Source organism: Lissotriton vulgaris, chromosome 5 (genome assembly GCF_964263255.1).
Source record: "Lissotriton vulgaris chromosome 5, aLisVul1.2, whole genome shotgun sequence".
In the NCBI taxonomy this organism is placed as follows: domain Eukaryota; kingdom Metazoa; phylum Chordata; class Amphibia; order Caudata; family Salamandridae; genus Lissotriton; species Lissotriton vulgaris.
In genome coordinates, this window is record NC_141693.1 from 101,145,530 (window position 1) to 101,158,972 (window position 13,443).

The 13,443-nt window shown below is 43.6% G+C and overlaps 1 protein-coding gene across 1 annotated transcript in view; it reads right to left on the reverse strand.

Moving 5' to 3' along the window:
• Positions 1–4,153: 4,153 nt before the first annotated feature.
• The window catches only part of CNTRL (centriolin), an 857,679-nt gene continuing 848,389 nt past the window's right edge, over positions 4,154–13,443 (reverse strand). Inside the window, exon 44 of the mRNA XM_086920986.1 lies at positions 4,154–4,817. The gene's annotated coding sequence lies outside the window, so the exon portion shown is untranslated. The remainder of the gene's footprint in view (positions 4,818–13,443) is intronic.

The following is a 13,443-nucleotide window of genomic DNA, read 5'->3' on the forward strand; positions in this document are numbered from 1 at the left end:
AATGAAAGTAGCCATGTCTTGGTGGACATAAACTGCAAATCTGTACAGAGGTCTCTCATACCTTCAACAGATTCACGATTATATCATAACAATGGATGCCTCCCTAGAAGGTTGGGGTGCCCACCTCCAGGACAAATAAGCGGCAAATGGAGTCCAGATGAAACAAAGCTCCACATCAACCAACTGGAGCTCAAGGCTATCGCATTAGCAGTGATGTAATTTCTCCCCAAGATAGAAAAATAATAGGTGCTCATACGCACCGACAATACTACTGGTATGTTTTATTTGCACAAGCAGGGGGGAACACGCTCACAAGCGCTATTTTGTCAGGCACAACACATCTGGAACTGGGCTCTTCAACATCAGATACCGCTCAAAGCAGAACATGTGCCAAGAGTGTCCAACATCCTCACAGGCTCGCTAACCAGGACCAGTATCCCATACCACGAGTGGAAGCTAGACCAGCACATTCTGGACAATCTCTTTCACTAGTGAGGCAAGCTGAACTTGGATCAAAAAATGCCCATTTGTCACAAGTCGGTATCCCAACTGGGATTGTGGGGGAATGCACTTTCAATGAGATGGTCAGGAATCTATGCTTACGCTTTCCCCCTGATCCTGCTGGTCCCAAGAGTGCTCAGAAAACTGAAGCGAGAGCCTTGCCAGCTTTTCCTCGTAGCTCCCAAGAGGCCCAGACATTTTTGGTTTACAGAGCTCCTGCTCCTCTAGAAACAACCTCATGTCCAGCTCAAACCAATGCCAATGTTTCTGAGCAGGAATCAGGGCCAGGTCCGTCATCCTGACCCAACATCGCTACACTTATTGGCCTGACTCCCGCGTTTAATGAGTTCTCCATGATAGACATTCTGTCAGACTGCAGGGAAATCCTTGCCAAAGCAAGAGCAGACACAATAAACCACACTTATAAGCTCAAATGGAAACGCTTCTGCCTTTGGTGTGCGGACTCTAAGGTCCACCCTCTCACCTCACCACTGGAGCAAATCCTCCCATATCTTCTCCACCTGGCAAGGTCTGGCTTGTCTCATTCTTTCATCACAGTGCACCTGGCAGCATTTACAGGTTTAGACAATCCAGTAATGCACCTCCTCTATGGCCTAGTCGAATTGTAAAACAATTCCTCCAAGGCCTATTTAGGATTTTCCCTCTAATAAGAAAACCTCCATCATCGTGGTATCTGAATGTGGCACAGGGACAGCTCATGAAAACACCATTTGAGCCCATTCACAAGGCGGAACTGAAGTCCCTTCTTTGGAAACCTGCACTTCTAGTGACTCTAACATCTGTCATGAGAGTAAGTCACATTCACGCCTTTACCATTAAGGAACCTTTCCTACAACTCAAGCCAGACAGTAAATTATTTAGAACCAATTCTAGGTTTATTCCCAAGGTGCCGTCAGACTCCCACTTGAAAGAGTCACTGGTTCTACAAACATTCTTACAGAATCCTCAAACGATTGAAGAAAATTCTCTACATTCTCTAGACATCAAACAATGTCTAAAATTTTACTTGCACAGGACCCATCAAATCCATAAAGCGGACCATTTGTTTCTGGCTTACGGGGGTATCGGAAAAGGTCTCCTAGTATCCAAACAGACCATCGCCAGATGGATTGCATCCATAATGCACTTTTGTCTCTTGCAAGCAGGAAAGCCATTGCAGGACAAAGTCAAGGCCATTCCACCACAGCAGTTTCCTCATCTACAACCCTTTTTGCTGGTATATCCATCCAGAATACCTGCCGAGCAGCAACGTAGTCCAACAGGCACACATTTATGAAGCATTATTGCCTGGATGAGGCTCATAAGACTGATGGGGCTGTGGGACAAGCAGTGTTGGGACATCTGTTCCAAAAAAGGTGAGCCTCATACCTTTTTTCCCACTGTCTGCTAAATATATATTTATATGCTATGATTGTTCGTCTCTTGGTTTACTGCTTATTATTCTGATTCAAGCATGTGAATCTATGAAAGATCCAATATGAGAGAAGAGAATTAGTTACTTACCTGTAGTTCTCAGACCCACCGTCCTGCCCTGAGAGGCTCCCTTCTGTACTTATATTTATTACACTAGGTCTAGAAAATCAGAGTTATTTGGCCTCTCCTTGGAGTGTACTAGAGGGTGCTGTCGCCTGGTTGGCTAAAGTTTGTAATTTGGTCCTTTTTTAAAAAGAACATAGATAGGCTATAAAACTCATGGTTCATTACCATTCTGTCTTTAGTAGTAATACACATTGCTTTATTATGGAACTGTGGGACTCCCACTTCAACGATGGGGAATGATTCAAGCATGTGAATCTATGAAAGATACCAATACTGGAGACCTACAGTTACAGGTAAGTAACTCATTTTCATTCATATCAAGAGCCCTTCCAAATTGCTATGAAAGGGGGCAAGAAAAGAGGATTCCCCTAACTTGATACTCACAATTGTTTCCAACCACTGAATTGTTTACAAACAATTGATGGGATACAGACATTGGAAAGTTATCTACTCTTAATGTGGGAGCTATCTGAAAGGACAGCTTCTACTTTCATAATGTTATATTTGCTATACCTACTTACTACTGGGGATTTCGGTCTGCCCTTTTCAGCTGTTGGCCTGCTGCGGTGTCTTTCACATTTTGCTTCTGCCCACTACAGTATACAGCTAGGACACAGGGTCAGCCCATTGCAGCCTGTAGCGTACCTGATTGTGGTTGACAAATGCAAAAAGAACAATTGATGGACAGAATACAGAACAATGTCATACATTCACCCCAGTACAGAGATCTGGGCCTAAATCCATCGTTTTTTTGCTCACCATGCCATTCCAGTTTGGACCCAACCATATGCAAATCAGTCTTGACCCTGTGCCCAATGGGAACAGTCCAGCCCGAACTGCCAGGCTCTGGACTGGAAATAAGCATCCTAGGACCGGTTTCGGGCTCTCAGCCCTCATCAGCCAGGATAGCTTGACTCCAGTGGCATGGAGAGCACGGGACTCACGTCTGAGCATACCTGCCCCACTCGAGGTGACAAACGCAAATAGAACAATTGATGGACAGAATGCAGAACAATGTCATACATTCACCCCAGTACAGAGATCTGGGCCTAAATCCATCGTTTTTTTGCTCACCATGCCATTCCAGTTTGGACCCAGCCATATGCAAATCTGGGGGAACTGGGGTGGCGGAGCGAGCTAAAGAATGATGATGGATTAAACCCAGATCAGTTGACTGGGGTTGAGTGCTCTGATGACGGCTGATTAGCCAGAAACCGGTCCCAGTATGCTTGTTTCCGGTCCAGGGAAGACATGGCTTGGCAGTTCGGGCTCGACTGTTCCCATGAGGCACAGGGTCAAACTGATTTGCATATGGCCATGTCTGAACTGGAGTGGCGGAGTGAGCTAAAGAATGATGATGGATTAAACCCAGATCAGTTGACTGGAGGGGGAGTGCTTGCAATGTTCAACACTCCGTCCATCATCCCCTTTGGTTTTGATTTGACTGCGATTGACGAGGTTATACATATTTTGGTTTTAGACAAAGCTTGTTTTACTTAGGCGAGGGCTCAACAGCTCACCAATACTCCTACTGGCACTCTCATGTATCACGTGTTTTCATACAAAATTAACAAAGAAAGAATTGACAAAATCAAAAGGTGAGCAGCCAACGTCCGACCTATTGACTTTGCCAGTGCTTGCTTTTAATAGCAGGCCTGCAAACACACTTTTTTGTGTATGCATGGATTGGGGCCACAAGCCTCGATCCCCTCACTGACAGCCATTTGCACGTATTCCCAGAGGACATGCTACTCATTAATAAACACGAGGCAGGATGTCTCCACTGTGCTGAATTGGTATATCTGATGCAGCGTCATAAAAGCATCACATTACTTTGCTGGGCAAAAATGGCACACACCCATGGTGTAGGAGACAATGAGAAACAAACCACCGGAACAAGCTTAGTCTCTGGAGCATGTAGTTGTACCTCTCATGTATCTCCCACTCTGGTAAAGAAAAGAGGGATGGGCTAAATCCCACTTTAAAAGAAATGGACAGAAGGGGGACTAGAATCTGTTCAACAAGATAAGGGCTACCAATCCCAAAGATATTTAGCATTTCTGATCAATTAATATGCACCTATTTAAAATTATTTTCTGTTATAATTGTATTTATTTTTGTACAAATAGGAAAATGTATCAAAGCATCATATTTAGTCAGAAGATTTAAAATGGTCATTCGCATCTGTGTACATTTAGTATGGCACATAACTTACTTTTCACAATAATATTACCAGAAACTTTTTTCAAAATGGCTTTATATTTACATTACAAATAATTTAGTTGCATGTTAGAAATCAGCTAAAAAAATGTATAAACTATATACATTATAAACAAATGGTATTTTAGCACGTTCACTTTTATAGCAAAACTTTTATATCAAAACATAACACTCTTATAAATATCTATTTACATTGGCCACTTGTGCAAACATTATTTACATCATTTTGTTTTGGTAAATGAAAACCATGCATTATGTTATATGGCACAAAAAACAAAGTATTTTAAGCATTTCGACCAATAGTAACATAGTTAAAAAACATATATGGATTTTCATCTATAATATTACAAATAGGATGCCGTCATCCTGTGCTCCGCTGCCTGTTGGAGCTGCTGGATGCAATTGATGGGTCGGAGTGACAGTCAACACTGAAACTTTCTTCATAAAGTGAAGATGGTAGCACATTTGGTCCAGATGCTAAAACGTAGCACTCCCGCTGAGCCGCCACATTATAGTGAAATGCCGCTTCTCGCCTCCTACGATTAAAGAAAGGGCATACACATTTATTGTTGTGGTGTCTGACAGACAGGAAATACTTTTGAACCAGTTATGTTACAGAAACATTCTGAGTAGTCGAAATGTATGTAACTTCGAATCAGTTAGCCTTTGTGTATGTAATAGTGTTACATCCAGGAGGTTTATATCATCTTTGAGAATAGGATGACCTAGCGTGTCGTCACCAGATCTTGATTGTATCTTAAATACAATTACACTCTGCAAGTGAGCCATATACAAGGAAAATGGTGCATGTGGAATACGAATCCCTGTTTCTGTTCTAGATTCATGCTTTAACAACTCTAGCTGGTTCCTGGGCATTTTAAAAGACCAACTGATATCAGATCAAGTCTGTAGCTCTCCCGGAAGAAAAAACACAGTCTGACACTACTTTCAACACCTCTTGCAGTTTTGAAACAAGTTTCAGAAAGAGCAAAATATCGTTCTTGCTGTTTACTGTGTAAATATTGTCATTATAAGTGTCACACATTTGCAAATTGAATGCCACTTTATCTGAATTGAAACCACGAAAATGTCAGTCATAATAAGCTATGTGAAAACTTGTCAGGTATGGGGATGGAGACTTAGAGTCCCTGTGGTGCACTGCAACTGTTACTGAAGTGAATGAAGTGTGACCATCGCAGGTAGTGGGTGCCGCGGTGTGCCGGACCCCGGGGTGGCCGCTCACTCGACTATTAATGGTCATTTTTAGGTCGAGACGACCTATTGCAGTTGAGTCGGCTCTCAACGGAGTCAGGCCTGGGTACGAGCGCCGATTGCACCTCGTGAACGCGCCCCCCCCCCCCCCCCCAGCCGTGCACATCTCTTGCTCCACATTCGGCAGCCACTCACAATCACGCGCGCACCCACAGCCACACTCACGGAAGCACACACACACACAAACACACACATACACACAACCCCCTCCCCTCCGCTCCCCTCCGCTCCCCTCCCCCGTACTTACCTGACGATAGTTAGATCTTACCTATTCAGGACTGCAATTGAAGTCCAGAGGGCAATCCCTGAGTGTAGCTTCTCGTTTTCTGTAGCTGCATGCATCCAGAGTAGACTCCCTCTAGTCTCCTAGGGAACTCCGGGGTGAAATCTGCAGCTGCTTACTAGTTTCGGTCGAGCTAGCGCTGGCGATTCCTGTTGGGATGGGGTGTAAAAAAAGGCGTCAGGAGCTGGCCACGCGCTGACAAGCGCTGTGAGCGAGCACGGCGCCGGCGTCAGCTTCCCTTGCGTTAGCACAGGATCTGTGCACGAGCCAGCCGACAAGCACTGTGAAAGCATGCGGCGGCGTGCGCTTGTTTTACTAACTGCGTTCCTTGCCCGCTTTCATTTTCCTTTTTGTTTAATAATGGCGGCCACCACATCATTCATGGGACACTGCCCTTGAGGTAAGTGACTATTTATTTGTTGCATTGAGTGTATTTTCACCAGGTTTCTTCCTTGGCCGCTTCTCTCGTAGTCTCAGGGTGCCAGGCGGGAGAGTGTTATCTAGGGTCTCTCTCTCCTTCGCTTACTCTCACGCTGTCTCTTGGTACAGAGCGGTGAATGTTTCCCCAGGTCTCCCTCTCTCGTCCATGTCTCTTAGTCCTCAGCGAGAGAGTGTTTCTAGAGGTCTTGTTCCATAAGGCAGCAGACACCGTTCAGCCTACCGAAATCAAATTATGTGATATTATCATACGTACAATAGATCTTTCTACTTTGCGCGGATTTTCACAAATAGAACATAAAAAAAATACAAGTCTTGCCAACCGCTGCCTTAAGAATATCTACGTGACGTGACCGAGACATACTTAGCGGCAGCTCCGCAGGCTGCCTGAAAAGCGAGCATGATTACAGTAAATGTCAGGCATGTGACGGGTTGCTTCGTAACATCTCTGCATTACAATGGGTCCGGGATGAGGAGAATAAATTGCACCAGCGGTCTCCTTTCCCTGGAGGCTCCGCAATGCCATGTGCCGGGCTGCGCTGGGAAATCAACAGCAAATGACACACATAATGTGCCATTATTTTGCTGGGCCGCTCCGGCACGGAGTCGTTTGACAGGCCTCGGCGCTGCTGCGTCTGTGGCGCGCGGCCTGTGTCAGCGCTTCTGCGCCATCGATCACTGAGGTTTCCAGTCAGCTGCACCAGCTGCACGCGCACCCACCGCGAGGTCACGACAGGGAGCCTGCGCTGCAAAGATCCAGAGAAGGGCCATAGATTCACGATCGGCTGTGAGCACAACTAGGGTTTTAAGTAGGATGAAAAAAAAGTGTGTGTGTGTGTGGGGGGGGGGGGGGGGGGGTTCCCCGAAAGTGGTGGGGCCTATATAATCATGGGAGTGGCTTAAACAAACTAACCCTACCCACACATTTGCACACAATCACAACTGCAAGTGGCACAAATGACCATTCAGTGAGCTTTGCAGAGAGGCCAATGAAAGGATGACCACCTATTCTGAACACCCTTTTGCCCACTGACAGGCACAGAGAGAAACTCAAACTTCCTTCTGCCACAACTCAATTGTGCCCGTTATAAACACCTGGGGCCTTATTTATGAAGGACTTGCGCCGCCGATGCGTCACTTTTTCCCATGTTAAAAGTGACGCACCGGCGGCGCAAGTCCTTCATAAATAAGGCCCCTGGATGCGACCCAATTAAAATTATGCACTAGGCAAGAGTAATATGCGGCCTGAACAAAAACCGTAACACAACATCCTGGAAAAAGGGAATGCAAGATTAAGTAAAGCGTGAGACATATAAGCAGGAGCTAATTTGTTACATTAACTTTTTTAATACTCATTGTTCAGAAATCAGTGTTTTGTCTGTAAAGTAAAGGGCATGAATACAGGCCCCGAAAAGGACCCGTTTCAATGTCCGTTATTAATTACTACCGGGTCAGAGACCCGGATCGACCTTGTCCACTTAAAGGTCTGAGCACAACTTCTCTGATAAATGAGATTGCGGGACTACGGCCCGGCATTTCATTCACAACATCCAGAGATAAAGCAGCAGTCCTAAATCATAAGTACTGGGCCTTTCTTGCACACCCACGCTTCACAATGACACGATGCAACCTGGGGTATCAACTAAGATGCAGCTTTTTCTCCGAGCACCGATGGCCCTGCTCCCACTCCGCAGAAAAATCTGACACTGACAATGCGAATACTGTTGGCCCTTCCGCCTCCCCACTGGTTCCCAAACGCAGCGGCAGCGTGCTTCCTGCCTCCCACACAGGATATACCTCACAACTGAAGTCTTGCACTGACGGTAGCACATAATTGATTTCCTGATTCACTTATCACTTTTTCTTTTCTCTATTTTCTTTTATTTTTACTTTTATTATTTTGTGTTTCGCTATTGTTGTAGTTTTGAAGATTGTTCTAACGTTATGAATATCGAACTATGCATATATTGCTTTGTGCCTATTTTCAATTGTCAATGCTGCATGTTCCAGACGGTCCGCCCTGCGATTGTTTAATAATGTAGATCAATAGTGAAACATAGATTAGGGCTACGCCACACCATTGGTGTTAAATCACCGGACACTCTGGCGAATTGCTAGATTAACCATGATGCCATGCACTCTTTGACGTTTATCTTGACTCACGAACCCCTTTGACTATTCTATACCTTAGGCCTTTTTTCAGGTATAGGATTTCTTAGATAACATGCCCTTGGATGCATTTTTGATTTGTATGGTATGAAGCATGTGTATATGCACTGTAGCAAACTGTTGTTTCTATTACATATTTCTATATGGCTACGAAACGTTATGCTACACATTCATATTTGACATTATGGTATGTACTGTAAACAACGTTAGAAAAGTAAGAAAAGATATTCAAACAAAAAAAACAAGATACAGCATTTTTGTGACAGCCCCCACCAAAATGCACCGCCAATTCTGGGTTTATCTGTTGCACTTATATTGCAGTATAAATAAAACCAGAACAGATTCCGCATTTGTACAAAGGTTCTGACTGTTTTTTTAAAAATATATTCAATACAGCTCTTTGTAACCATGTTTTGTTGAGTTTAAGGTATCCCAAACAAGACACATAATTAGAGATATGCAATTCATAGTGCTATGTGTGCAAAACCCTTCATGCATTTCGCGGGTAGGACAAAGCTATCCTAATACCAAAACAACACAAGGTACCTAAAATCGCCAGTGCTGCGCGGAAAGGCGCGAAAAAGATACAATGCTAATACCTCCAAAATATCTTGAGTCAGCCAAGGCGGACTGGAAGTAGAGAGGTGCACCTGTAAACCTCTTGACTGGGGACGAACTAAGGCGCTTAAAAGGATTATGCCATTAAAGTTAGTGAATAGAAAGTCAACCATTTTTGGGGGTGAGGAGGTGAATATAAGTTTGAAAATCAGGTGACTTTACTAAAGTCTAAGGAAGCATTTTGTTACTTAGCGGGAAAATAGAACTATAAAGCGGTTCAGGCACATAGGAGTGGGCAGGTACGTAGAAGAGCTCTGCCTAGCCCATGGCTAAGACCTGGAAACATCACTTCCTGAAGCTGTTTACCAAGCAGACCAGACCTAAAATAAACTCGTCCATTGCATTTTCTCAGCCAGGCAAACTAGGAGTGGAGGGCACTTTTCAACCCCTCAGTAATGCCTAGGTCCAACTCTAACCCATTTCAGAACAGAACGAAATATTGCTGCTCTATGGAGGCAATGCTATCGGTTACAAGAGGAACTTGAACGTCATGCACGATTCAACTTTGACACAGAAATACAGGGGGTGCTCAGTGCCGCAAAGCCAGCTAAAACACAACTGCGAGTCCTCGACCAGCGATCAGGGACCTTGACCGTTCGTGAGTTGTTTACCACCTCGGTTGCCATTAGGTCATGTGCAGAGACGATTGGTTGGTCAGCTGCAGCCTCATTTGGAAATGTATTCTTCAGCCAGGGAACATTCCTGGATACTATCCACACGTTTAGAAATGATCAGTGCACGTGACTTTTTAAGTCATATGTATGACATTTGCAGTCAGGATTTTGGAGATATGTGAGCCTAATGAAATGTGTACTGTATCCATCCCCTTTTTAAGCCTTGACAGACACCTCTAGCTTTTGCGTCACTCACGTAAATAAAACATACACGCACAAGTGTTTGTGCGAAGGCACACACTTTGAGTTAGCCAACTTCTCTATTTTTTTGTTCAGCTATCTTTACATTGTGCTTCCATCCACCAAAGCATATAGCATGGGGTACTGAGTCAGCCCACTGTGCCTCATGTAAATAGAAAACAAGCATTTGCAATGCAATAGGTCTCGCATTATTAAAGTTTGAGCTATTGGTATTGCTAAATAATGCAACACCAATAGCTCAAACTTTAATAATGCGATACCTGTTGGATTGCAAATGCTTGTGGTTAATTCCTCCCACTTTAGATGTACAAACATCCGAAACCTAAATGACCGTCTATAAAAAGAAGGCGCAGTTATGGGAAGCATCCCTCTGTTCAATTAAACTCTGCTCAGGGGAGCCTAGACCCGCTAAAATCTAAAAAATATATTTCACCCTTACCTCACATAGCACCAGCTCTTGAAGAATGATGGGGCGGACGCTGAAACACGCATCCTCCTAAACACACAGTGCAATCACCAGCATGCCTTTAGTTGTAGTAAAGAATAGTTTGTCACCTGGACGGAGGAGAAGAGCAGACGCGCCTTAAATTGATGTTTATTTAAACATGATTCTGTCTGTGTATTACCGTTACAATGCTTTCAGGTGCTCTTCTGCTCACAAGTGCAACTAGCGGGCTCGTTCTGGTCCGTACACGGGATTATAGTTGGTCATAGAAATTGTAATTTTCTTTTCTGCTTGTCTTTGGTTTTACTCATTTTTATTCTTAATTTGTGTTCATATCTCAGAAATATAAAAAAAATTCAATATGTTAGTGCTAGTGTGTTAATGCATAGTGTTTATCAATGTGTAAAATTTATTTCGAACAGATTTCCACCAGTACTCATGTTTGTACTCTCTTCAGAGAGTTGTTCAGCTTTCACTTCTGTGCTCCAGTCGTGCAATCGGTTAGTGCATTGTACTTGTACAGCAGTACTTGCCACAAGCAATGTTTAGGTTGTGAGTTCGAGCGTCACCTGGAGCAGAGTGTTATATATATATATATATATATATATATATTTTAATTCCTACACTTGGTCTGTGTTCTGTGCCAAAGAACCTTGGACAGCGAAGATCATGTCTGCCCAAGCTGAGCCCCCTCCAGCGCACTTCTGCCTGACGCAGTGCCTTTCTGCACTATTGACGGGCTCTGTTCTTTCCTGATCGTGCTGGTCAACAAGGTGGTGCTAACTTCTTACAGATGAGGGGAAAGGGTGGCACCCACCTAACAATGAGCGGGCTGTAGGTCAAGGGGACACCGTACACGCTTTCTGGACAACATAGGTGTATGTGGTTTAGTGACCATTTTGTGTGTCTGAATAGTTCCAATCCACACATGACAAGCTATGCGATCGTGGGCAAAGCTACTCATGTCCCACGTTGTTTACTTTTCCTCAGACTTGAGAGTTTAGTTGTTGTGACAATCCTCCACCCTAGCCAAGTATTACAATGCTAACAATTAAATGTTTCATTAAACACGGCATGGTTGGTGCCAGAAGCCGTCTTTTAGTCACATTTGGGGATTTATGAAAAATGTGACGAAGAAGGGTCTCAGCCATATTTATATCATGTGGTGCCTCGGCTATCTTTGTTATTGCCCACAATGGTGAAAGTACCTTTTCAGCATTATACTATTCTCACTACCCTTCTGAATCAAGCTAGAGTGCATGCCTCACCCTCTATACATTTTGCGTAGATAGGAAATGCAAAGAAGAGCCCCAACTGCAAAGATCATGTCTGCTTAAGCTGAACCCTCTCCGGCGCACTCCCGCCTGGCGCAGTGCGTTTCTGCCCTGTCGAGCTATGTGGTCAGTTTTGCATACGTTCCCATTCTGCAGTTTCCAAATACTGTAAATGAGAACTTCAAGCACTCATATTTGCATCTGAAAGATGCAAATTAATTAAAGTAAAAAGACCGAGCACTTCTGGAAGTTACAGGTCACCAGTATGCCACAACTCTGCAACGTCATTTACTAACTAATGTCAGGTTTGTCAATACTTAAAGGCGAGACCGATTTGCATTGCAAATGCTTGTTATAGAATAGTGACTGAGCAGAGTCTTTTTGAAATATTGGTGTTTACAGCAGTTTTAAGATCTTTTTAGGATTTCTCGTTGCTCAAATGGGTGTAATTTCTGATATTCATCCCTTGTCCTCATTGCTTGATTTTGCTCGAGAGAAAGTGTCACTCATAATTGCGATGAAAGTATAAAAATGTCACACATAGCAATCGGAAACCTTTGCAGCAATGTATGATACTTTTTCAAATGGAAGTTGAGAGATTGCAAACTGTACAGTATGAGGTTATTTATTTCCAATCTCCTTCAGGTTCTGAGTGGGCTTATGGGTAAGGAATTTAATATTGTGCTTACTGTATAAAATGGAATCTCCTAGGAGCCAGGATTCAAGCCAGAACGTATGAAACACAATCATATATTTTTCATGAACTGTGTAGAAACAGAAATACAGGCCCTGTAGAATAGAGTCTGGAGCCTGCCCATCTTTTCTAGCCCCCTCCCCCTCTTTCAGGTTCATTCATGAATCAACAATTAATAATAAATAATAATAATAATACAGACATTTATAAAGCGCGAACAGCTACCTCAAACAGAGGTGTCCTGGTGCTATAGCATAGGCGGCAAGTGAGATGAAAAGAGAAGGCCAAAGAGATCTAACCTCGGCGAAAGAGCCAGCAGCCTGATTCATCAAGCTGATATGCGCTCGCAAAGGGGCAGATTCTCAGAATCTGGCCCTTTGCTAGTGCGATTTTTGCATTTGGGAGTCATCATCCCAAATGCAAAAATCGTTATTTAGAAACTCGCAAATTTGCGAGGAATAGAATTTAAGGAATCTCTATTAGAGATTCCTTAAATGCTATTCTTGAAACATTTTAAAATTGCGAAATCGCAAATTTCGGCCGCTATTTACAGCGAGGTCAAACCTCGTGGTGAATAGCGAAAACTTAGAAAAATGCTTTTAAAAGCATTTTTCTAAGTTGCGTGTTACACACACACATGTCCTTAGGACATGTGTGTGCGCAACACCTGTTGAAATGTGCATTTAAGGGGTGGTACAGGGTGTCCTTTGGACACCCCTGGCACCCTTCAAATCGCTATCTTATTTGCGATTAGCAAATTGCTAATCGCAAATAAGGAATACTCCCCATTCATTCCGATGGGCCTTTTGGCCCATAGGAATGAATGGGGAGTTATTCCTTATTTGCGATTAGCAATTTGCTAATCGCAAATAAGGAAACTGTAGGAATCGCATTTAATTTTGCGATTCCTACATGAATCCCGTTTTGCGAGTCTGTAATAGCGATTCCTTATGAATCGCTATTTCAGACTCGCCAAACGGGTCTTTCATGGATCTGCCCGCAGGTCTTTAAAGACTTTCTGAACCCCGGCTCCGATTCGATTTGGCGGATATTGTTCGGCCGGGAATTACCCAATATTTTCAATACATGCAGGT